This window comes from Oryctolagus cuniculus, chromosome 7, assembly GCF_964237555.1.
Source record: "Oryctolagus cuniculus chromosome 7, mOryCun1.1, whole genome shotgun sequence".
Classification (NCBI taxonomy): Eukaryota; Metazoa; Chordata; class Mammalia; order Lagomorpha; family Leporidae; genus Oryctolagus; species Oryctolagus cuniculus.
Genome location: NC_091438.1, coordinates 86,237,230 through 86,260,614, shown reverse-complemented (window position 1 = coordinate 86,260,614; position 23,385 = coordinate 86,237,230). Strand labels below are relative to the sequence as shown.

At 48.9% G+C, this 23,385-nt stretch overlaps 1 protein-coding gene across 2 annotated transcripts in view; it reads right to left on the bottom strand.

The window, feature by feature from the left end:
* MCOLN2 (mucolipin TRP cation channel 2) overlaps positions 1-23,385 on the bottom strand; it is an 80,192-nt gene that overhangs the window by 27,260 nt on the left and 29,547 nt on the right. The gene's annotated exons all lie outside the window — the stretch shown is intronic.

The window sequence follows — 23,385 nt, the reverse complement described above, 5'->3', positions numbered from 1 at the left end:
TTGTTTTGGCCTGTCCCAGCCTCAGCTGTTGGGGGCATTTGGCAAGAGAACCAACAGATGGGAGATCTCTCTTTCTTGAGTTTCAAATAAAATGAAAGAAATAAACAAAATTTTACTTTAAAAAGATCCAAGATACTCATCTTTAAAAAAAAAAAAGTCAGTCATTAAAAAAAAAAAAAAAAAAGGCAAGCAACTTTATCTTGCTCCCGATTCAAAAAGACTAAAATGACAGGGCAACTCAGTGTAAGACAAGACTCTGGAAAAGCTCTGGAGCTGGGATATGGTTTCTTGTGCTATGAAGAACATCAGGACATTGGATGAAATCGTATTGGTGTCACACCATCATTTTGAACACTGTACTGTGCTTATGGAGGAACAGGTCCTTGTTTTGGGGAAATGTACACAGAAACATTTAGAGATAAAGAACTAGCACATCCATACCTTCAGGAGAAAAATTTATACACAGGAAGAACAATCAAGGAAGTGTGATAAAACATTAGTATTTGGGAAATCTGGAAGAAGGGTAGACAGGAAATTTTTGTGTTATTCTGTTAATTTTTGTCAATTTTGACACTGCTTCAAATTTTTTAAAAAAGTGAAATAGAACTCAGGTTATGTTCAAACAAAAACAAAGCATGAACTGTAAACTACAGAAGAATGATTCCAAGAGTCTCACATAAAAATTAGTCCCATTACAGGTTGAGCATCCCTAATTGAAAAATCCAAAACCTGAAATGCTCTAAAACGTGAAACTCTACCAGTTCAGCTCTCTGCTGTGGCCCGGGAGTTCAGTGGAGGATGGGCCCTGCACCCGCATGGGAGACCAGGAGAAGCTCCTGGCTCCTGGCTTCGGATCAGCGCCGTGCGCCGGCCACAGTGCGCCAGCCACAGTGGCCATTGGAGGGTGAACCAACGGCAAAAGGAAGACCTTTCTCTCTGTCTCTCTCTCTCACTGTCCACTCTGCCTGTCAAAAAAAAAAAAAAAAAAAAAAAAAAAAAGCCAACCTGACACCACAAGCGGAAAATTCCACACCTAACTGTATGTGATAGATCTTGGTTAAGATGCAGCTACACAAAAAATACTATATACAATTACCTTCAGCCTATGTGCTCAAGGTATAGTTGAAACATAGACGAATATTGGGTCCCTTCCCAAAAATACCTCATTATCTATATGCAAATATTCAAAACTCCCGAAATATGCAAGATCTGAACTACTTCCAGTCCCAAGCATTGCAGTTAAGGGTTGCTACTGCTACTGTGTAGTCCAACATCCTTGCTTTACAGGCTGAGATGAGCATTTTCTTTTCTTTTTTTTCCAAAGATTTATTTATTTATTTGAAAGTCAGAGTTACACAGAGAGAGGAGAGGCAGAGAGAAAGAGAGAGAGGTTTTCCATCTGATGGTTCACTCCCCAATTGGCCACAACATTCAGAGCTGCACTGACCCGAAGCCAGGAGCCAGGAGCCAGGAGCTTCTTCCAGGTCTCCCATGTGGGTGCAGTAGTCCAAGCACTTGGGCCATCTTCTACTGCTTTCCCAGGCCATAGCAGTGAGCTGGATCAGAAGTGCAGCAGCCCTGTCTCATTCTATATGGCACCCATATAGGATGCCAGCGCTTCAGGCCAGGGTGTTAACCCACTGCACCACAGTGCCGGCCTCTGGGATGAACACTTTCAAGGTCAGAGAAACCTAGTGGCAGAACTGGTATGAAGCAAGCCTGACCCACTCCTCCAGACTATGCTGCCCATTCTGGGCTGTCTGAAATGGAAAAGCTGGGGCCTAATGTAATGCCTAGAACCCAGAAGATGCTTGGAAATCTGGCAGACTCAATGACCAAATCCTTTGGAATGTTATCCCATAATTGCAACTCTTTATTTGCTTACCTATCCCTTCAACTGTAGTTAAGGTGTTTGAGCGAAAGGGCATGGCTATAAAGCACTTTGTTAAATATCCATTGCTAGTACTCAAAAGACGTCCTGATACATGGGGCACACTTACATTTAATGAAAACTAGGCCTCCTGGGCCAAACACAGGACCCAGAATGGCACAGATGACTCTGCAGCCATCATACCCACACACTGGGTATGGCCATTGTATCTCCAGTTCTTTTATCTAATGTACCATCTTGTTTAATACTCAAAACCACCGTGTGAGATAGGCACCACTGCTGCCATTTTACAGATGCACAAACCAAGAAAGTTCCTGAAGGTCACACATCTAGCCGGTGGTCATCCAAGTAATAAATCTGCCCATGCTTCACTGCAGAGCCTGAGCTCCAGAAGCGCATGGAGGAAACTGACCTCCGAGCACAAATTTTAGAACATCAAAGGCTCAGGCACCCTCCTCAACTCTCATTCACTTATTCATAAAGGAAGCATGGACTGAAAGCCAGGCACCATGCTAGGCTCAGACAGACATGGTCACTACCTCCATGGGGCTGCCATTCCAGTGGCAGAGATAATAAGTAGACAATATATACTATATAATCGTACAGTGTGGTAAGTACAAGATAGGCAAGGGTGAGCGAGATAGAGTAGGTGGGAAAGCCCTAGCTTAGGGAAGGTGGTCAGGGCATGACCCTCAAGGTGGTGGAGGTATTTAGCTGAAACCAAAAAAGATCAGCTCTGCACAGATCCAGGGGAGTCTCCAGGTATGGAAAAAAAAAAAAGCAAGCACTGAGGCCTCCAGGCAATGAAGAGCCTGGCTTCTTCCCCAGCTAGAAAGGGAGCTGGAGGGCAGACAGGCTACCAGCCCCTCTAGGGATATGTGGATTTTGTTCTAAAGGGAATTTTGTTCTACAAGAAGTCACTACTGATTTTAAGCCAGGAAGCGGTGGGTGCAGGGGCCCAAGGACTTGGGCCATCTTCTACTGGTTTCCCAGGCCATAGCAGAGAGCTGGATCGGAAGTGGAGCAGCTGGGACTTGAACTGGTGCCTATGGGAGATGCCGGCACTGCAGGTGGCAGTTTCACCTGCTACACCACAGTGCCAGCCCTGACCCAATTTATATTTTTAAAAATACCACTCTGGTTGCTGTGCTCTGGGCAGGGGGTGGTCCAGGTGCCATCAGAAGCAGGAAGGTCAGTTTAGGCAAGTTGTGGCTTAGACCACAATGATGGCAGTGGAAAGGGAGAACTTCAACAAGGGCACGTGTGGAGCTGGAGCAACTGGGAATATTTATCGTATAATGCGAAAATGCTGGTGTCCTCATCTAAGATGGGGATGCCTAGAAAGGAGCAGCGTGGTTCAGGGAGGGATGGGTGGAGTTTTAAAATCTTATGTTTGGGGGCCGGTGCTGTGGCATAAGAAGGCTAAGCTTCTGCCTGTGGCACCAACATCCCATATGGGCACTGGTTCAAGTCCCAGCTGCTCCTCTTTGGATCCAGCTCTCTGCTATGGCCTGGGAAAACAGTGGAAGATGGCCAAGTGCTTGGCCCTTGCACCAGAGTGGGAGATCTGAAGAAGCTTCTGGCTTCTGGCTTTGGGTTGGCTCAAGCTCCTGCCATTGTGGTCATCTGGGGAGTGAACCAGTGGATGAAATACCTTTCTCTGTTTCTCCCTCTCTCTATAACTCTACCTCTTAAATAAATAAATAAAATCTTTAAGAAAAATGTTCTGTTTTGGGGGTGGGCATTTGGCATAGCAGTTGACACTGCTTGGGATGCCTTCAGATTACCCAGGGTCAAGTGCTGGCTCTGCTTCTGAGTCCAGTTTGAGTTCTCACCTCCTGGCTTTGCCCTAGCCCAGTCTCAACCATCATGAGCCCCTGGGTGTAAATCAATGGATAGAAGATTCTCTCTCCCTCCCTCCCTCCCTTCTTCCCTCCCTCCCCCCCTCCTTCTTCCATCACTCTCTTTCTGCCTTTTAAATAATTTTTTTAAAAGATGCATATTTGGATCCAGTAGCCCAGATGGGACCTGAGATTCTGCATTTCTCACAAGCTTTCAGGTGGTAGTTGTGTTGCTGGTCTTTGAGCAGCAAAGATCAACTGTCTCAAATCATTACATGACCTTGGCTCAGTTTCTGAGCTTGACTGAGCACGGGTTTTCTCAACTGTACGAGGAAGGGAAAGCTGATGACATCAAAGGTCCTTCTACCTCAGCATTCGTATTCTAAGGGGATGTGAATGAATTTTTTAATTAATCTGATCTGAGTAAACGACTATGCTCACAAAGAGTAACACGGTCAAGATATAGGAACCCAACACTGCCCCAGGCCTTTTTCTCCTGTACATTCACATCCAGACATTCAAAGTAAGACTGTCTACAAGGCCAGCGCCGCGGCTCACTAGGCTAATCCTCTGCCTGCAGCGCCGGCACCCCCAGTTCTAGTTCCAGTCGGGGCACCGGATTCTGTCCCAGTTGCCCCTCTTCCAGGCCAGCTCTCTGCTGTGGCCGGGGAGTGCAGTGGAGGATGGCCCAGGTCCTTGAGCCCTGCACCCGCATGGGAGACCAGGAGGAAGCACCTGGCTCCTGGCTTCAGATTGGTGCAGTGTACTGGCCGAAACACACCAGCCGTAGCGGTCATTTAGGGCGTGAACCAATGGAAAAAGGAAGACCTTTATCTCTCTCTCTCTCTTTCTCTCACTGTCTAACTCAGCCTGTTAAAAAAAAAAAAAAAAAACTTGCTTCAAAATCTGAAGTTTTGTGAGCATGCTGGTTTGATGTAGAATTTAGGAACATTTTAAATTTCAGATTTTCAAATGCTGTCTATGCAAATATTTCTAAATTTGGAAAATCCTCAAATCTGAAACACTTTTGGCCACTAGCATTTTGGGTAAGGGCTCCTTGATCTGTATTTCATTTACTCTAAGAAGGGTGTGTGTGTGTGTGTTTCACTTTTAAACATCTCTAAAGCAGATGAATCTTCAGAAAATATGATGGCATCTCAGATCCAGAGGAATCTGACAGATTTTTATTAATTTTACACTATTTGTAAACCTTATGAAAGTTCGGTGGGTTGCTTAAAATTTGTGTTACCTTGTTTGTAATTACAAAGTTAACACTTTATCTAAGTACACATTCTGGACTCTCGGAAGCCTGGCTGAACTTACTCTACAGTCATTTCTACTGAGTCTGCCAAGCACCTGGTAGCAGCAAAGATGAGATTTTTTTTAAATGATACAAAAGCCCCAAGCAATATATTAAATCTAAAGCAGAACAAACAGAAATCTCGCAGAGGTGGAGAACATTTTTTCTGCCAAGGGCCATTCGGATATTTATAATACCATTCATGGACCATACAAAATTACCGACTTAAAAATTAGTCTGCTAGGGGATTCCAATTCAATCCCATTAAGGTGGCATGTACCAATGCCATCTCACTAGTCCAAGTGATCAGTTTCAGTTCATAATTGATCATATTGATAGGATTAAGAGTCAAAGGGATCACATAAATAAGACTAGTGTGTGCTAATACTAACTGATCGAATTAAAAAGGAGAGAACGAACGATCCAACATGGGAAGCAGATTACACAGCAGACCCATAAAATGGCAGATGTCCTAAACAGCACTCTGGCCTCAGAATCAGCCCTTAAGGCATGCAGATCTGGCTGAAGAGCCCATGAGAGTATTTCAGGCATGGAAAGCCAAGACACTCTGGCAAAAAACAAAACAAAACAAAACAAAACAAAACAACAACCCTAAATGAAAGATCTTTGTGAGTGAGATCCCAGCAGAAAGTATGGGCCATCAAAGAAGAAGGTACCTTTCTCTGAAGGGAGGAGAGAACTTCCACTTTGACTGTAGCCTTGTCTAAGTAAGATCAGAGTTTGCAAACTCAAGAGGCTTCCATAGCCTTGGCAGTTCATGACAAGAGTCTTGCGTGATTACTGACGCCATAAATAAGAGTGTCAATTGTTAAATCAACAAGAGGAGTCACTGTGCACTTACTCCCCAAGTAGGATCTCTGTCCTTAATGTGTTGTACTATGTGAATTAACGGTATAACTAGTACTCAAACAGTATTTCACACTTTGTGTTTCTGTGTGGATGCAAACTGTTGAAATCTTTACTTAGTATATAATAAATTAAAGATAATTGAAAATGAATCTTGATGTGAATAGGATGGGAGAGGGAGTGGGAGATGGGATGGTTGCAGGTGGGCAGGAGGTTATGGGGGGGGAGCCGCTATAATTCAAAAGCTGTACTTTGGAAATTTACATTTACTAAATAAAAGTTTAAAAAAATTAGTCTTCTAGAGATTTACTGAATTTCAAGTCCCACCTGTAGTTGTCTTGCAGGGCCCTACCAAATGATTCTAGGCTGGATGTTCCTCACCCCTAATAACAACCTTGTCACTTAGAGGAATCTAACTTATCAACTGAAAGATGCCAACCAATGAAATAACAACCCTAGTGGGAGAGGAGACAGATAGGTTCTTAAACCAGCATGGAAAATGACAAAATGGTCATAATGTCTCATGCTAAGAACATGTCAAGGAGAGAAGGTAGTAAGCTGTAAAACTGCATTACAAAGATGGTGGAATAGGGAAGAAGCTTACTGCTCTAGTCTAGGGGAAGATAGTTTTTTAAAAAAGTGGAGAGAGCCCAATTTCAGGGAAGCGTTAGGGAGAAAATGGCAGAGGAAACTCCACACAAATTAGAAGGGCACTGTGGACTTATGTGGGGGGTGTGGACACACACAACTCAGGACCCCAGCAGCCAAGAGCCTCAGCACCAGCTTTGGAGGGTAAGGTGAGACCAGACTGCAATAGCCCAAGCCCCTGGCAATAGATCTGCAGGAAGATCCTGGCAGGAGTCCAGCTTGGACCACTGTGGGAGACAGTGTACCTGCCAACCTAGAGGGGAAAAGGGCAGGGCATGTTTCTCTTTCCCTGGCCACCTGGCAACAGCATCCTGTAACTAGCCGAGAGAGGGCAGGAGCCATTTTAGATACACACAACAGCTGTGCTAGCTCATGTCTGCATGCCCAGCAACCAGCTGAGAGGAGACCAGTGTGAGTCTGGGTGGGAGAATTGACAGGACTGTGAAAACACTGTGGCTGTGTGGGAGGACATGGCATGTGGCTGAGACTTTGGGCAGACACTGTGGGCAGCTCAACATGTTCAGGGCTCCCTGATTCCCTGGTGAGGGTCATTGCTGAGGGGTCAGTGTTCAGATCCAGGATGGTGTGGTTCTTGTAGCAGTGCAGATGAATATTGTATCCACTGGGGCTAGCACCCAGGCATTGGCCTCCATTGATGAGAGGAGGTGAGTGTGAGAATATACCAAAAGAGCAGAACAAACCTCCCATCTGATAAAAAAAAAAGGGGGGGGGAGATTTACCACATCTAACTTGGGTGTCACATTGGATACTCCCCTCACCCTGGAGCACTGATCAGAGCTCCCTGGCCACACCCACCACACATCTCTGGGTATTCACTGAAAGAGTGGACTCTCTACTAACCACCGAGGCGTAATTCAAAGATAAAACCCAGCATGTGGGGGAAAAAACAACAAGTACCACTACAAATTCCTAATAATAAATGCAGCAATTCAAGAAACAAGAACAAGGAAGACAACTTGACACCCACAAAAGAACACAACACTTCAATACTAGAATGTGAAGATGAAGAGATTGATAAAATGCCAGAAACTCAATTCAAAAAATTGATCAAATTATTCCTTAGAAATAATCAGATGCAAATTCATGAACTAAAAGAAATCCGTACTGGGACTGGTACTGTGGTATCGCAAGCAAAGCTGCTGCCTGCAGTGCTGGCATCCTATATGGGCACTGGTTCAAGTCCCAGCTACACCACTTCTGATCCAGCTCTCTGCTATGGCATAGGAAAACAGTAGAAGATGGCCCAAGCCCTTGGCCCCTGTACCCACATGGGAGACCCTAAAGAAGCTCCTGGCTCCTGGCTCAGCCCAGCTCCAGTCATTGCAGTCATTTGGGGAGTCAACCAGAGGATGGAAGACTGACCTCTCTCTCTCTCTCTCCCTCTGCTTCTGCCTCTCTGTAATTCTGCCTTTCAAATAAATAAATGAATCTTTAAAAAAAATACGTACATGACATGAATGAAAATTTTTGCATAAAATTGAGAGAAATCAAAATGAAATATTGGAAATGAAGAATTCAACAGAATAAATTAAAAATATGGTGGAAAGCATTAAGAGCAGACTCAGAGAGGCAGAAAAAAGAGTATCCGAGTTAGAAGACAAATGTCTGGAAATTTTACATTCAGACCAAAAAAAAAAAAAAAAAAAGAAGAAGAAGAAGAAATAAGAAAACTAAAAATAATGTCAAATATTTATGGGATACTATCAAATGACCCAACATATAGGTCTTTGGAGTTCCTGAAGGCATGAAAAGATAGAATGGATTAGAAGGCCTTTTCAGTGAAAAAATTTACAGAAAACGTCCCAAATTTGGAGAAAGAAAGGGACATCCAAGTACAGGAAGCACATAGAACTCCTAATAGACATGACCAGAAAAGATCTTCACCATGATATATTTTGGTCAAACCCTCCACAGTAAAACATAAAGAAAAGATTCTAAAATAGGCACAAGAAAAATGCCAGATTACTTTCAGATGATCTCCAATTAGACTCACAGCTGACTTCTCATCAGAAACCCTACAGGCTAGGAGAGAATGGTGAGATATATTCCAAGTCTTAAGTGAAAAAAATTGTCAACCCAGAATACTGTACCCTGCCAAGCTCTCATTTATGAATGAAGGTGAAATAAAGACCTTCCATAACAAACAGAAATTGAAAGAATTTGTCATCATTCATCCAGTGTTACAAGATGCTTAAGGATGTCATCACTATGAAAGAAGGTGAAGGCAGAAAATCTCCCAGTGAAAGTACAAAGGAAATCCAAAGTAAACAATAGGACTATTTATGGAAAAATGGCAGGGCCAAGTCATTGCTTATCAATAGTCACTTTGAATGTAAATGGCCTCAACTCTTAAGTTAAAAAGCACAGACTGGCTGAATGGATTAAAAAACAAAACCCATCTGTTTGCTGCCTACCAGAAACACATCTCACCAGCAAAGACACATACAGACTGAAAGTAAAAGGATAAAAAATGATATTCCATGCTAACAGAAACCAAAAAAGAGCTGGAGTAGCCATCCTAAAATCAAACAAAAAAGACCTTAACACAAAAACTGTTAAAAGAGACAAAGAATTATGTAATGATTAAGGGATAAATTCAACAAGAAGATGTGACTGTTGTAAACGTATATGCACCAATTACAGGGTACCTGACTATTTAAAAGAAATGCTATGGATCTAAAGGGAGATATAGACTCCAAATACAGTGGTAATTGGGGACTTCAATACTTTACTTTCAGCAATGGACAGATCAACCAAACAGAAAATCAGCAAGGAAACAACAGAGTTAATCAACACTACAGACCAAATGGACCCAACAGATATCTACAGAACTTATCATCCTACAGGTGCAGAATACACATTCTTCTCACCAGTGCATGGAACATTCTCTAGGACAGACCACATGCTAGGCCACAAAGCAAGTCTCATAAATTCAAAAAAAATCAAAATAATACCATGCATCTTCTCAGACCACAATGGAATGAAGCTGGAAATCAACAACTCAAGAATCTCTAGAAGGGCTGGCGCTGTGGTATAGCAGGTAAAGCTGCTGCCTGCAGTGCTGGTATCCCATATGGGCACTGGTACAAGTCCCTGCTGCTCCACTTCTGGTCCAGCTCTCTGTTATGGTCTAGGGAAGCAGTGAAAGATGGTCCAAGTCCTTGGGGTCCTGCACCCACTTAGGAGGCCCAGATTGGCTCAGCTCCGAATGTTGCGGCCATTTGGGGAGTGAACCAGTGGATAGAAGTCCTTTCTCTCTGTCTCTCCCTCTCTCTGTCTGTAACTCTACCTCTCAAATAAATAAATAAATCTTAAAAAAAGAGAAACTCTAGAACATATGTAAACACTTGGAGACTGAACAACATGCTCCTGAATGAACAGTGGGTCATTGAGGAAATCAAGAGATATAAAAAAATTTCTGGAAACGAATGAAGACAATAATACAACATATCAAAACTCATGGGATATGGAAAAATCAGTGTTAACAGGAAAGTTTATAGCAACTGGTGCCTACATCAACCCTGTCTACATCAAATCTGGTCATTTGCAACAAAATGGATGAAACTGGAAAAATCATAGTTAGTGAAATAAGGCAGTCCCAAAAGGACAAATACCACATGTTCTCCCTGATCTGTGATAACTAATAAAGCACATAAAAAGTAGTCTATAGAAGTAAAATTAACACTTTGAGATGCTATGACTTTGAACAGCTCTTGTCTCAACTGTTGAGTGTGGGGAGCAATCCGGACTAGACTAAGTTACTCGAATTAGGACTTGTTCTATGCATCTGCTCTCCCACAATATGGCGTTGGGAGAGAAGTAAACAGCTTCCGCACGGCTGCCTCCAGTTCAACTAATAAACTGTAGGACTTGCTCCTGATTGGAGGAGAGCAGCGTGCTCGGCGTGTGGGCGGCCGAGTTGGGATTGGCGGAGGAGGACTATAAAGGGGGAGAGAGACGGCATGCACCAGGAACATCTATGGGGAACATCTGAGGGAACCCGTGCAGCCCCCGAGAAAGCCGGCCGGCGGTGTGCCGCTCCCCTGCGGAAGTGGGGAATGTGGCCAGGGGGAACTGCCCTTCCACGGAGGTGGAAGGGATAGTAGCCAACCCGGGAAGAACCAGCAGCAAACCCGGGGAGGGCCGAGCAGACGAAACAACAGCGCAGGGTCCTGTGTCGTTCCTCCACGAAGAGGGGGAGCGACATAATGGTGCCGTGACTCGGATATGAAGCCTAGGCAGGGCTTAGTGTCGTTCCCCCATGAAGACGGGGAGCGACATAATGGTGCCGTGACTCGGATAGAAAACCTAGGACGGATAGGAAACCTAGCTCGGATAGGAAACTTAGGACGAATATGAAACTTAGGAGGGAAGAAATGACTCGGATTAGGAAACCTAGGTCGGATAGCAAACTTAAGAGGGAAGAAACGGGAAGAAGCAGGAAAATATCGGAGAGAGAGACTAGCAAACAGCCTAGGGAAAAGCCGGACGAAAAAGGAGCCGGAAGAAGCTATTGAAAGCCTAGGCATAGACTCGAAACAGCCTAGGGAAAAGCCGGACGAAAAAGGAGCCGGAAGAAGCTATTGAAAGCCTAGGCATAGACTCGGATACGGACTACGGGGGGAAGCTGGGAGAAATCTCTAAGGTCGAAAGCGAAAGTGAAAGCTAGAACAAACAGACTCGGACGCGGACTGTGGGGAGAAGCCAGGAGAAATGAGGGAGGAGTATTGTTGGAAGAAAACTTAGGGAAACATACCGGGTAGAGAAAAGTGTTAGGGAAATTGAAGCCGCGGGGGGCAGGCCGAGGCGGATACGAAAGCCACTTTGGGATTCTCAAGTTAGCCCGGGAATAGGGGGCGAAAAGTTGAAACCAGAAGCTGAGACGCAAGCCAGGTTGGGATCCGTCTGATTAGCCCGGGGAGCAAAGGACGGGAAGCCAAACCGTGGGGCGGAGACGTCCGCTGGGTTGAATTCGCCAGGCTAGCCCGGGGAACTTAGATTGAATGCTAGTGGCGGACACGTAAGCTACGCTGTGTTACTCGCGGAAGCCGCCGCGTGCAGAGAGAGCACGGGGCGTGAATAGATAGGAAACGGGGCTGGCGTAGGCCGTGGTGCAGACGCGAAGGGCGTGGAGACCGCGGAGCGCGCGAAGCCAAGCCGCGCAAAGCCGGGAAGCTGCGCAGATGAAAGAGGCGCGGGCTGAAGCAGCTCAGCTGGGAAGCCGCCGAGAAGTAGCCTCGGGGCGGGCAGCGGGAAGCTGCGGGGATAAGAGAAACAGAAGTTTTAGAAGTAAAGTGAGAGAAATAGGAATGCTGGAAGATAGAAGTGGAATGGGAGAAATAGGAATGCCCGGAGATAGAGAAATAGAGAAATAGAAAGGCCTCCCTTCAACATGGCAATTAGAAGGCTTGGATTCGGTCTGCCCGATTAGTGAGGCGATGAGCACCTGGGCGGCTAGCAGCTTATGCGCCGCGGGACACCGAAGACAGGCGCGTATCAACGCTAAAAAATAAAAAGAAAGGGGGATCTGTGGGGAGCAATCCGGACTAGACTAAGTTACTCGAATTAGGACTTGTTCTATGCATCTGCTCTCCCACAATATGGCGTTGGGAGAGAAGTAAACAGCTTCCGCACGGCTGCCTCCAGTTCAACTAATAAACTGTAGGACTTGCTCCTGATTGGAGGAGAGCAGCGTGCTCGGCGTGTGGGCGGCCGAGTTGGGATTGGCGGAGGAGGACTATAAAGGGGGAGAGAGACGGCATGCACCAGGAACATCTATGGGGAACATCTGAGGGAACCCGTGCAGCCCCCGAGAAAGCCGGCCGGCGGTGTGCCGCTCCCCTGCGGAAGTGGGGAATGTGGCCAGGGGGAACTGCCCTTCCACGGAGGTGGAAGGGATAGTAGCCAACCCGGGAAGAACCAGCAGCAAACCCGGGGAGGGCCGAGCAGACGAAACAACAGCGCAGGGTCCTGTGTCGTTCCTCCACGAAGAGGGGGAGCGACATAATGGTGCCGTGACTCGGATATGAAGCCTAGGCAGGGCTTAGTGTCGTTCCCCCATGAAGACGGGGAGCGACATAATGGTGCCGTGACTCGGATAGAAAACCTAGGACGGATAGGAAACCTAGCTCGGATAGGAAACTTAGGACGAATATGAAACTTAGGAGGGAAGAAATGACTCGGATTAGGAAACCTAGGTCGGATAGCAAACTTAAGAGGGAAGAAACGGGAAGAAGCAGGAAAATATCGGAGAGAGAGACTAGCAAACAGCCTAGGGAAAAGCCGGACGAAAAAGGAGCCGGAAGAAGCTATTGAAAGCCTAGGCATAGACTCGAAACAGCCTAGGGAAAAGCCGGACGAAAAAGGAGCCGGAAGAAGCTATTGAAAGCCTAGGCATAGACTCGGATACGGACTACGGGGGGAAGCTGGGAGAAATCTCTAAGGTCGAAAGCGAAAGTGAAAGCTAGAACAAACAGACTCGGACGCGGACTGTGGGGAGAAGCCAGGAGAAATGAGGGAGGAGTATTGTTGGAAGAAAACTTAGGGAAACATACCGGGTAGAGAAAAGTGTTAGGGAAATTGAAGCCGCGGGGGGCAGGCCGAGGCGGATACGAAAGCCACTTTGGGATTCTCAAGTTAGCCCGGGAATAGGGGGCGAAAAGTTGAAACCAGAAGCTGAGACGCAAGCCAGGTTGGGATCCGTCTGATTAGCCCGGGGAGCAAAGGACGGGAAGCCAAACCGTGGGGCGGAGACGTCCGCTGGGTTGAATTCGCCAGGCTAGCCCGGGGAACTTAGATTGAATGCTAGTGGCGGACACGTAAGCTACGCTGTGTTACTCGCGGAAGCCGCCGCGTGCAGAGAGAGCACGGGGCGTGAATAGATAGGAAACGGGGCTGGCGTAGGCCGTGGTGCAGACGCGAAGGGCGTGGAGACCGCGGAGCGCGCGAAGCCAAGCCGCGCAAAGCCGGGAAGCTGCGCAGATGAAAGAGGCGCGGGCTGAAGCAGCTCAGCTGGGAAGCCGCCGAGAAGTAGCCTCGGGGCGGGCAGCGGGAAGCTGCGGGGATAAGAGAAACAGAAGTTTTAGAAGTAAAGTGAGAGAAATAGGAATGCTGGAAGATAGAAGTGGAATGGGAGAAATAGGAATGCCCGGAGATAGAGAAATAGAGAAATAGAAAGGCCTCCCTTCAACATGGCAATTAGAAGGCTTGGATTCGGTCTGCCCGATTAGTGAGGCGATGAGCACCTGGGCGGCTAGCAGCTTATGCGCCGCGGGACACCGAAGACAGGCGCGTATCAACGCTAAAAAATAAAAAGAAAGGGGGATCTGTGGGGAGCAATCCGGACTAGACTAAGTTACTCGAATTAGGACTTGTTCTATGCATCTGCTCTCCCACAATATGGCGTTGGGAGAGAAGTAAACAGCTTCCGCACGGCTGCCTCCAGTTCAACTAATAAACTGTAGGACTTGCTCCTGATTGGAGGAGAGCAGCGTGCTCGGCGTGTGGGCGGCCGAGTTGGGATTGGCGGAGGAGGACTATAAAGGGGGAGAGAGACGGCATGCACCAGGAACATCTATGGGGAACATCTGAGGGAACCCGTGCAGCCCCCGAGAAAGCCGGCCGGCGGTGTGCCGCTCCCCTGCAGAAGTGGGGAATGTGGCCAGGGGGAACTGCCCTTCCACGGAGGTGGAAGGGATAGTAGCCAACCCGGGAAGAACCAGCAGCAAACCCGGGGAGGGCCGAGCAGACGAAACAACAGCGCAGGGTCCTGTGTCGTTCCTCCACGAAGAGGGGGAGCGACATAATGGTGCCGTGACTCGGATATGAAGCCTAGGCAGGGCTTAGTGTCGTTCCCCCATGAAGACGGGGAGCGACATAATGGTGCCGTGACTCGGATAGAAAACCTAGGACGGATAGGAAACCTAGCTCGGATAGGAAACTTAGGACGAATATGAAACTTAGGAGGGAAGAAATGACTCGGATTAGGAAACCTAGGTCGGATAGCAAACTTAAGAGGGAAGAAACGGGAAGAAGCAGGAAAATATCGGAGAGAGAGACTAGCAAACAGCCTAGGGAAAAGCCGGACGAAAAAGGAGCCGGAAGAAGCTATTGAAAGCCTAGGCATAGACTCGAAACAGCCTAGGGAAAAGCCGGACGAAAAAGGAGCCGGAAGAAGCTATTGAAAGCCTAGGCATAGACTCGGATACGGACTACGGGGGGAAGCTGGGAGAAATCTCTAAGGTCGAAAGCGAAAGTGAAAGCTAGAACAAACAGACTCGGACGCGGACTGTGGGGAGAAGCCAGGAGAAATGAGGGAGGAGTATTGTTGGAAGAAAACTTAGGGAAACATACCGGGTAGAGAAAAGTGTTAGGGAAATTGAAGCCGCGGGGGGCAGGCCGAGGCGGATACGAAAGCCACTTTGGGATTCTCAAGTTAGCCCGGGAATAGGGGGCGAAAAGTTGAAACCAGAAGCTGAGACGCAAGCCAGGTTGGGATCCGTCTGATTAGCCCGGGGAGCAAAGGACGGGAAGCCAAACCGTGGGGCGGAGACGTCCGCTGGGTTGAATTCGCCAGGCTAGCCCGGGGAACTTAGATTGAATGCTAGTGGCGGACACGTAAGCTACGCTGTGTTACTCGCGGAAGCCGCCGCGTGCAGAGAGAGCACGGGGCGTGAATAGATAGGAAACGGGGCTGGCGTAGGCCGTGGTGCAGACGCGAAGGGCGTGGAGACCGCGGAGCGCGCGAAGCCAAGCCGCGCAAAGCCGGGAAGCTGCGCAGATGAAAGAGGCGCGGGCTGAAGCAGCTCAGCTGGGAAGCCGCCGAGAAGTAGCCTCGGGGCGGGCAGCGGGAAGCTGCGGGGATAAGAGAAACAGAAGTTTTAGAAGTAAAGTGAGAGAAATAGGAATGCTGGAAGATAGAAGTGGAATGGGAGAAATAGGAATGCCCGGAGATAGAGAAATAGAGAAATAGAAAGGCCTCCCTTCAACATGGCAATTAGAAGGCTTGGATTCGGTCTGCCCGATTAGTGAGGCGATGAGCACCTGGGCGGCTAGCAGCTTATGCGCCGCGGGACACCGAAGACAGGCGCGTATCAACGCTAAAAAATAAAAAGAAAGGGGGATCTGTGGGGAGCAATCCGGACTAGACTAAGTTACTCGAATTAGGACTTGTTCTATGCATCTGCTCTCCCACAATATGGCGTTGGGAGAGAAGTAAACAGCTTCCGCACGGCTGCCTCCAGTTCAACTAATAAACTGTAGGACTTGCTCCTGATTGGAGGAGAGCAGCGTGCTCGGCGTGTGGGCGGCCGAGTTGGGATTGGCGGAGGAGGACTATAAAGGGGGAGAGAGACGGCATGCACCAGGAACATCTATGGGGAACATCTGAGGGAACCCGTGCAGCCCCCGAGAAAGCCGGCCGGCGGTGTGCCGCTCCCCTGCGGAAGTGGGGAATGTGGCCAGGGGGAACTGCCCTTCCACGGAGGTGGAAGGGATAGTAGCCAACCCGGGAAGAACCAGCAGCAAACCCGGGGAGGGCCGAGCAGACGAAACAACAGCGCAGGGTCCTGTGTCGTTCCTCCACGAAGAGGGGGAGCGACATAATGGTGCCGTGACTCGGATATGAAGCCTAGGCAGGGCTTAGTGTCGTTCCCCCATGAAGACGGGGAGCGACATAATGGTGCCGTGACTCGGATAGAAAACCTAGGACGGATAGGAAACCTAGCTCGGATAGGAAACTTAGGACGAATATGAAACTTAGGAGGGAAGAAATGACTCGGATTAGGAAACCTAGGTCGGATAGCAAACTTAAGAGGGAAGAAACGGGAAGAAGCAGGAAAATATCGGAGAGAGAGACTAGCAAACAGCCTAGGGAAAAGCCGGACGAAAAAGGAGCCGGAAGAAGCTATTGAAAGCCTAGGCATAGACTCGAAACAGCCTAGGGAAAAGCCGGACGAAAAAGGAGCCGGAAGAAGCTATTGAAAGCCTAGGCATAGACTCGGATACGGACTACGGGGGGAAGCTGGGAGAAATCTCTAAGGTCGAAAGCGAAAGTGAAAGCTAGAACAAACAGACTCGGACGCGGACTGTGGGGAGAAGCCAGGAGAAATGAGGGAGGAGTATTGTTGGAAGAAAACTTAGGGAAACATACCGGGTAGAGAAAAGTGTTAGGGAAATTGAAGCCGCGGGGGGCAGGCCGAGGCGGATACGAAAGCCACTTTGGGATTCTCAAGTTAGCCCGGGAATAGGGGGCGAAAAGTTGAAACCAGAAGCTGAGACGCAAGCCAGGTTGGGATCCGTCTGATTAGCCCGGGGAGCAAAGGACGGGAAGCCAAACCGTGGGGCGGAGACGTACGCTGGGTTGAATTCGCCAGGCTAGCCCGGGGAACTTAGATTGAATGCTAGTGGCGGACACGTAAGCTACGCTGTGTTACTCGCGGAAGCCGCCGCGTGCAGAGAGAGCACGGGGCGTGAATAGATAGGAAACGGGGCTGGCGTAGGCCGTGGTGCAGACGCGAAGGGCGTGGAGACCGCGGAGCGCGCGAAGCCAAGCCGCGCAAAGCCGGGAAGCTGCGCAGATGAAAGAGGCGCGGGCTGAAGCAGCTCAGCTGGGAAGCCGCCGAGAAGTAGCCTCGGGGCGGGCAGCGGGAAGCTGCGGGGATAAGAGAAACAGAAGTTTTAGAAGTAAAGTGAGAGAAATAGGAATGCTGGAAGATAGAAGTGGAATGGGAGAAATAGGAATGCCCGGAGATAGAGAAATAGAGAAATAGAAAGGCCTCCCTTCAACATGGCAATTAGAAGGCTTGGATTCGGTCTGCCCGATTAGTGAGGCGATGAGCACCTGGGCGGCTAGCAGCTTATGCGCCGCGGGACACCGAAGACAGGCGCGTATCAACGCTAAAAAATAAAAAGAAAGGGGGATCTGTGGGGAGCAATCCGGACTAGACTAAGTTACTCGAATTAGGACTTGTTCTATGCATCTGCTCTCCCACAATATGGCGTTGGGAGAGAAGTAAACAGCTTCCGCACGGCTGCCTCCAGTTCAACTAATAAACTGTAGGACTTGCTCCTGATTGGAGGAGAGCAGCGTGCTCGGCGTGTGGGCGGCCGAGTTGGGATTGGCGGAGGAGGACTATAAAGGGGGAGAGAGACGGCATGCACCAGGAACATCTATGGGGAACATCTGAGGGAACCCGTGCAGCCCCCGAGAAAGCCGGCCGGCGGTGTGCCGCTCCCCTGCGGAAGTGGGGAATGTGGCCAGGGGGAACTGCCCTTCCACGGAGGTGGAAGGGATAGTAGCCAACCCGGGAAGAACCAGCAGCAAACCCGGGGAGGGCCGAGCAGACGAAACAACAGCGCAGGGTCCTGTGTCGTTCCTCCACGAAGAGGGGGAGCGACATAATGGTGCCGTGACTCGGATATGAAGCCTAGGCAGGGCTTAGTGTCGTTCCCCCATGAAGACGGGGAGCGACATAATGGTGCCGTGACTCGGATAGAAAACCTAGGACGGATAGGAAACCTAGCTCGGATAGGAAACTTAGGACGAATATGAAACTTAGGAGGGAAGAAATGACTCGGATTAGGAAACCTAGGTCGGATAGCAAACTTAAGAGGGAAGAAACGGGAAGAAGCAGGAAAATATCGGAGAGAGAGACTAGCAAACAGCCTAGGGAAAAGCCGGACGAAAAAGGAGCCGGAAGAAGCTATTGAAAGCCTAGGCATAGACTCGAAACAGCCTAGGGAAAAGCCGGACGAAAAAGGAGCCGGAAGAAGCTATTGAAAGCCTAGGCATAGACTCGGATACGGACTACGGGGGGAAGCTGGGAGAAATCTCTAAGGTCGAAAGCGAAAGTGAAAGCTAGAACAAACAGACTCGGACGCGGACTGTGGGGAGAAGCCAGGAGAAATGAGGGAGGAGTATTGTTGGAAGAAAACTTAGGGAAACATACCGGGTAGAGAAAAGTGTTAGGGAAATTGAAGCCGCGGGGGGCAGGCCGAGGCGGATACGAAAGCCACTTTGGGATTCTCAAGTTAGCCCGGGAATAGGGGGCGAAAAGTTGAAACCAGAAGCTGAGACGCAAGCCAGGTTGGGATCCGTCTGATTAGCCCGGGGAGCAAAGGACGGGAAGCCAAACCGTGGGGCGGAGACGTCCGCTGGGTTGAATTCGCCAGGCTAGCCCGGGGAACTTAGATTGAATGCTAGTGGCGGACACGTAAGCTACGCTGTGTTACTCGCGGAAGCCGCCGCGTGCAGAGAGAGCACGGGGCGTGAATAGATAGGAAACGGGGCTGGCGTAGGCCGTGGTGCAGACGCGAAGGGCGTGGAGACCGCGGAGCGCGCGAAGCCAAGCCGCGCAAAGCCGGGAAGCTGCGCAGATGAAAGAGGCGCGGGCTGAAGCAGCTCAGCTGGGAAGCCGCCGAGAAGTAGCCTCGGGGCGGGCAGCGGGAAGCTGCGGGGATAAGAGAAACAGAAGTTTTAGAAGTAAAGTGAGAGAAATAGGAATGCTGGAAGATAGAAGTGGAATGGGAGAAATAGGAATGCCCGGAGATAGAGAAATAGAGAAATAGAAAGGCCTCCCTTCAACATGGCAATTAGAAGGCTTGGATTCGGTCTGCCCGATTAGTGAGGCGATGAGCACCTGGGCGGCTAGCAGCTTATGCGCCGCGGGACACCGAAGACAGGCGCGTATCAACGCTAAAAAATAAAAAGAAAGGGGGATCTGTGGGGAGCAATCCGGACTAGACTAAGTTACTCGAATTAGGACTTGTTCTATGCATCTGCTCTCCCACAATATGGCGTTGGGAGAGAAGTAAACAGCTTCCGCACGGCTGCCTCCAGTTCAACTAATAAACTGTAGGACTTGCTCCTGATTGGAGGAGAGCAGCGTGCTCGGCGTGTGGGCGGCCGAGTTGGGATTGGCGGAGGAGGACTATAAAGGGGGAGAGAGACGGCATGCACCAGGAACATCTATGGGGAACATCTGAGGGAACCCGTGCAGCCCCCGAGAAAGCCGGCCGGCGGTGTGCCGCTCCCCTGCGGAAGTGGGGAATGTGGCCAGGGGGAACTGCCCTTCCACGGAGGTGGAAGGGATAGTAGCCAACCCGGGAAGAACCAGCAGCAAACCCGGGGAGGGCCGAGCAGACGAAACAACAGCGCAGGGTCCTGTGTCGTTCCTCCACGAAGAGGGGGAGCGACATAATGGTGCCGTGACTCGGATATGAAGCCTAGGCAGGGCTTAGTGTCGTTCCCCCATGAAGACGGGGAGCGACATAATGGTGCCGTGACTCGGATAGAAAACCTAGGACGGATAGGAAACCTAGCTCGGATAGGAAACTTAGGACGAATATGAAACTTAGGAGGGAAGAAATGACTCGGATTAGGAAACCTAGGTCGGATAGCAAACTTAAGAGGGAAGAAACGGGAAGAAGCAGGAAAATATCGGAGAGAGAGACTAGCAAACAGCCTAGGGAAAAGCCGGACGAAAAAGGAGCCGGAAGAAGCTATTGAAAGCCTAGGCATAGACTCGAAACAGCCTAGGGAAAAGCCAGACGAAAAAGGAGCCGGAAGAAGCTATTGAAAGCCTAGGCATAGACTCGGATACGGACTACGGGGGGAAGCTGGGAGAAATCTCTAAGGTCGAAAGCGAAAGTGAAAGCTAGAACAAACAGACTCGGACGCGGACTGTGGGGAGAAGCCAGGAGAAATGAGGGAGGAGTATTGTTGGAAGAAAACTTAGGGAAACATACCGGGTAGAGAAAAGTGTTAGGGAAATTGAAGCCGCGGGGGGCAGGCCGAGGCGGATACGAAAGCCACTTTGGGATTCTCAAGTTAGCCCGGGAATAGGGGGCGAAAAGTTGAAACCAGAAGCTGAGACGCAAGCCAGGTTGGGATCCGTCTGATTAGCCCGGGGAGCAAAGGACGGGAAGCCAAACCGTGGGGCGGAGACGTCCGCTGGGTTGAATTCGCCAGGCTAGCCCGGGGAACTTAGATTGAATGCTAGTGGCGGACACGTAAGCTACGCTGTGTTACTCGCGGAAGCCGCCGCGTGCAGAGAGAGCACGGGGCGTGAATAGATAGGAAACGGGGCTGGCGTAGACCGTGGTGCAGACGCGAAGGGCGTGGAGACCGCGGAGCGCGCGAAGCCAAGCCGCGCAAAGCCGGGAAGCTGCGCAGATGAAAGAGGCGCGGGCTGAAGCAGCTCAGCTGGGAAGCCGCCGAGAAGTAGCCTCGGGGCGGGCAGCGGGAAGCTGCGGGGATAAGAGAAACAGAAGTTTTAGAAGTAAAGTGAGAGAAATAGGAATGCTGGAAGATAGAAGTGGAATGGGAGAAATAGGAATGCCCGGAGATAGAGAAATAGAGAAATAGAAAGGCCTCCCTTCAACATGGCAATTAGAAGGCTTGGATTCGGTCTGCCCGATTAGTGAGGCGATGAGCACCTGGGCGGCTAGCAGCTTATGCGCCGCGGGACACCGAAGACAGGCGCGTATCAACGCTAAAAAATAAAAAGAAAGGGGGATCTGTGGGGAGCAATCCGGACTAGACTAAGTTACTCGAATTAGGACTTGTTCTATGCATCTGCTCTCCCACAATATGGCGTTGGGAGAGAAGTAAACAGCTTCCGCACGGCTGCCTCCAGTTCAACTAATAAACTGTAGGACTTGCTCCTGATTGGAGGAGAGCAGCGTGCTCGGCGTGTGGGCGGCCGAGTTGGGATTGGCGGAGGAGGACTATAAAGGGGGAGAGAGACGGCATGCACCAGGAACATCTATGGGGAACATCTGAGGGAACCCGTGCAGCCCCCGAGAAAGCCGGCCGGCGGTGTGCCGCTCCCCTGCGGAAGTGGGGAATGTGGCCAGGGGGAACTGCCCTTCCACGGAGGTGGAAGGGATAGTAGCCAACCCGGGAAGAACCAGCAGCAAACCCGGGGAGGGCCGAGCAGACGAAACAACAGCGCAGGGTCCTGTGTCGTTCCTCCACGAAGAGGGGGAGCGACATTGAGGAACAGATTTTTTTTCAAACAATTTGTTGAACTTTTCACTTAGTATATTGTATATGTGTAAAATTAATTGAGAATGGAAAAAAAAACCAACGCATTACAGAAAATGAACCCTCTATTCCATTGATAATCAACTAAATGTGGTAGAAAAAAATGTTTTCAGTGGGATTCATAGCATTCCTCCCAATGAGGCTGACCCAGAGATCTTGCAGCTCTAGAGAGGAAAAGAGGAGGCTGGAGTCCTTCAGGATGAACTAAATGAAACACATGGCTCTGTCTTCACAGGCAACTGCACAAGGACACAGAAACTAGAGGGAAAGCTGGGCATATAGGCAGATCACTGAATTTAGCACCCTAAAGATGATTCTCTTAATAGTAAAGATAATGCAAAATTCATGAATCATTAATCTAGAACTGCTTCTGTGATTCACCACACCAAGGAAGTCAAACTCAATTCCTTTTCATATCATCTGCAGGCTTCCTTGGAAGCATCCAAGAAAATCTAAAGTCCTGTATCAAATATACAGATACAGTTCTTTCATAATAATGCATTTCCCATGAACTTTTTGAAGACCCTCTTATGCATGGATTTCAAAAATGTTTGCATCAAGATAAATAGCTTTTCATTCCACTTTTGCATGAACTTTCTGTAGTAACCCTGGATTTTAAAAATCTTGTTTATACCTTTTGGATACATCTTTAGATTTTCTTTAACAAGATATGTTGAATCAAAGAATACAATTAAATTGCTTAACCAAACTCTCAAAATAAAATCAAATCCATAATTAACTTCTCTCTATTTAGTTCAAAATATTCCATATCCCGATAGGAAGGAAATGAACAAAGGAGCCCCTGTCTACCAACTGTGGAATGAATCCTGCTTTCCAGCCCTGCCTGTCCTACCTAGCCACTGCTGTTGACTTTGGCCTCATTTCTTTAACCAATTTTCCAAGAAAAATCAAGTGAGAAAAACAGCACATGAATCACTGGGAAACGGGTATGGTGCATTCAATTTGAGTCACAATTTTAAGAGGGAGAGAGGCAGATGATGGTCCATGTGAAGCAGAGGGTGATAGATAGGCTTCAGGCTTGCAGCCCATGGTCAAGTCCTCCTATCACAGTTACAGGAATCACCCACAGGCAGGAGCACAGCTGACCAGCCCAGGGGGTGGTTAGGGGAGAGATGAAGCGTGAAATATGATTAGCTCCTGTAGGTGGATGACCACATAGATCTCAGGCCGGCAGACACAAAGGACACTTCAGGGTTGCTGGTTACAGAGCCAAGCAACAGACCTCCAGATGGTGGCTGAGGGCAGCCTGGGAGCCAGCTCCAGGTGCACCTCTGCTGGCTCTACAGGGACTTTGCTTTCAGAGTCCAGGGGGCACATTTACATCTGAAGAGATTGCAAACAGGCAGCCTGGCAAAACAGGATCAGAACCTGTGTCTTACAAGGGTTGTTTTGTTGTGGCAGCAGAGCACCTGGAGATGAGATTTTCACATGTCACATGAACGGTGTGACACTCCTGAGACAGGGTAGAAACAGGACCCCTTCAATCCAGCCCCTCCTGCCCTGATCTGTAGCCATCTTTCACTTGACTGTGCAGTCACCCAGCTCCAAACCAATTGGGAGCAAGCAGCGTTCAACACCCAAACCACAAAAGACCCCCTACGGCCTGTTCTGGACTTCCCCCCAAACCTACACCTGCCCAGAATAGCCCAACGTGACCTACATCTGACCTTCCATGGTAATGAGCAACATCACCGTTTTAACTTACTAGAACCTTTGCTGCTAAACTGGTTGCTATTGGAGGAGTCATAGC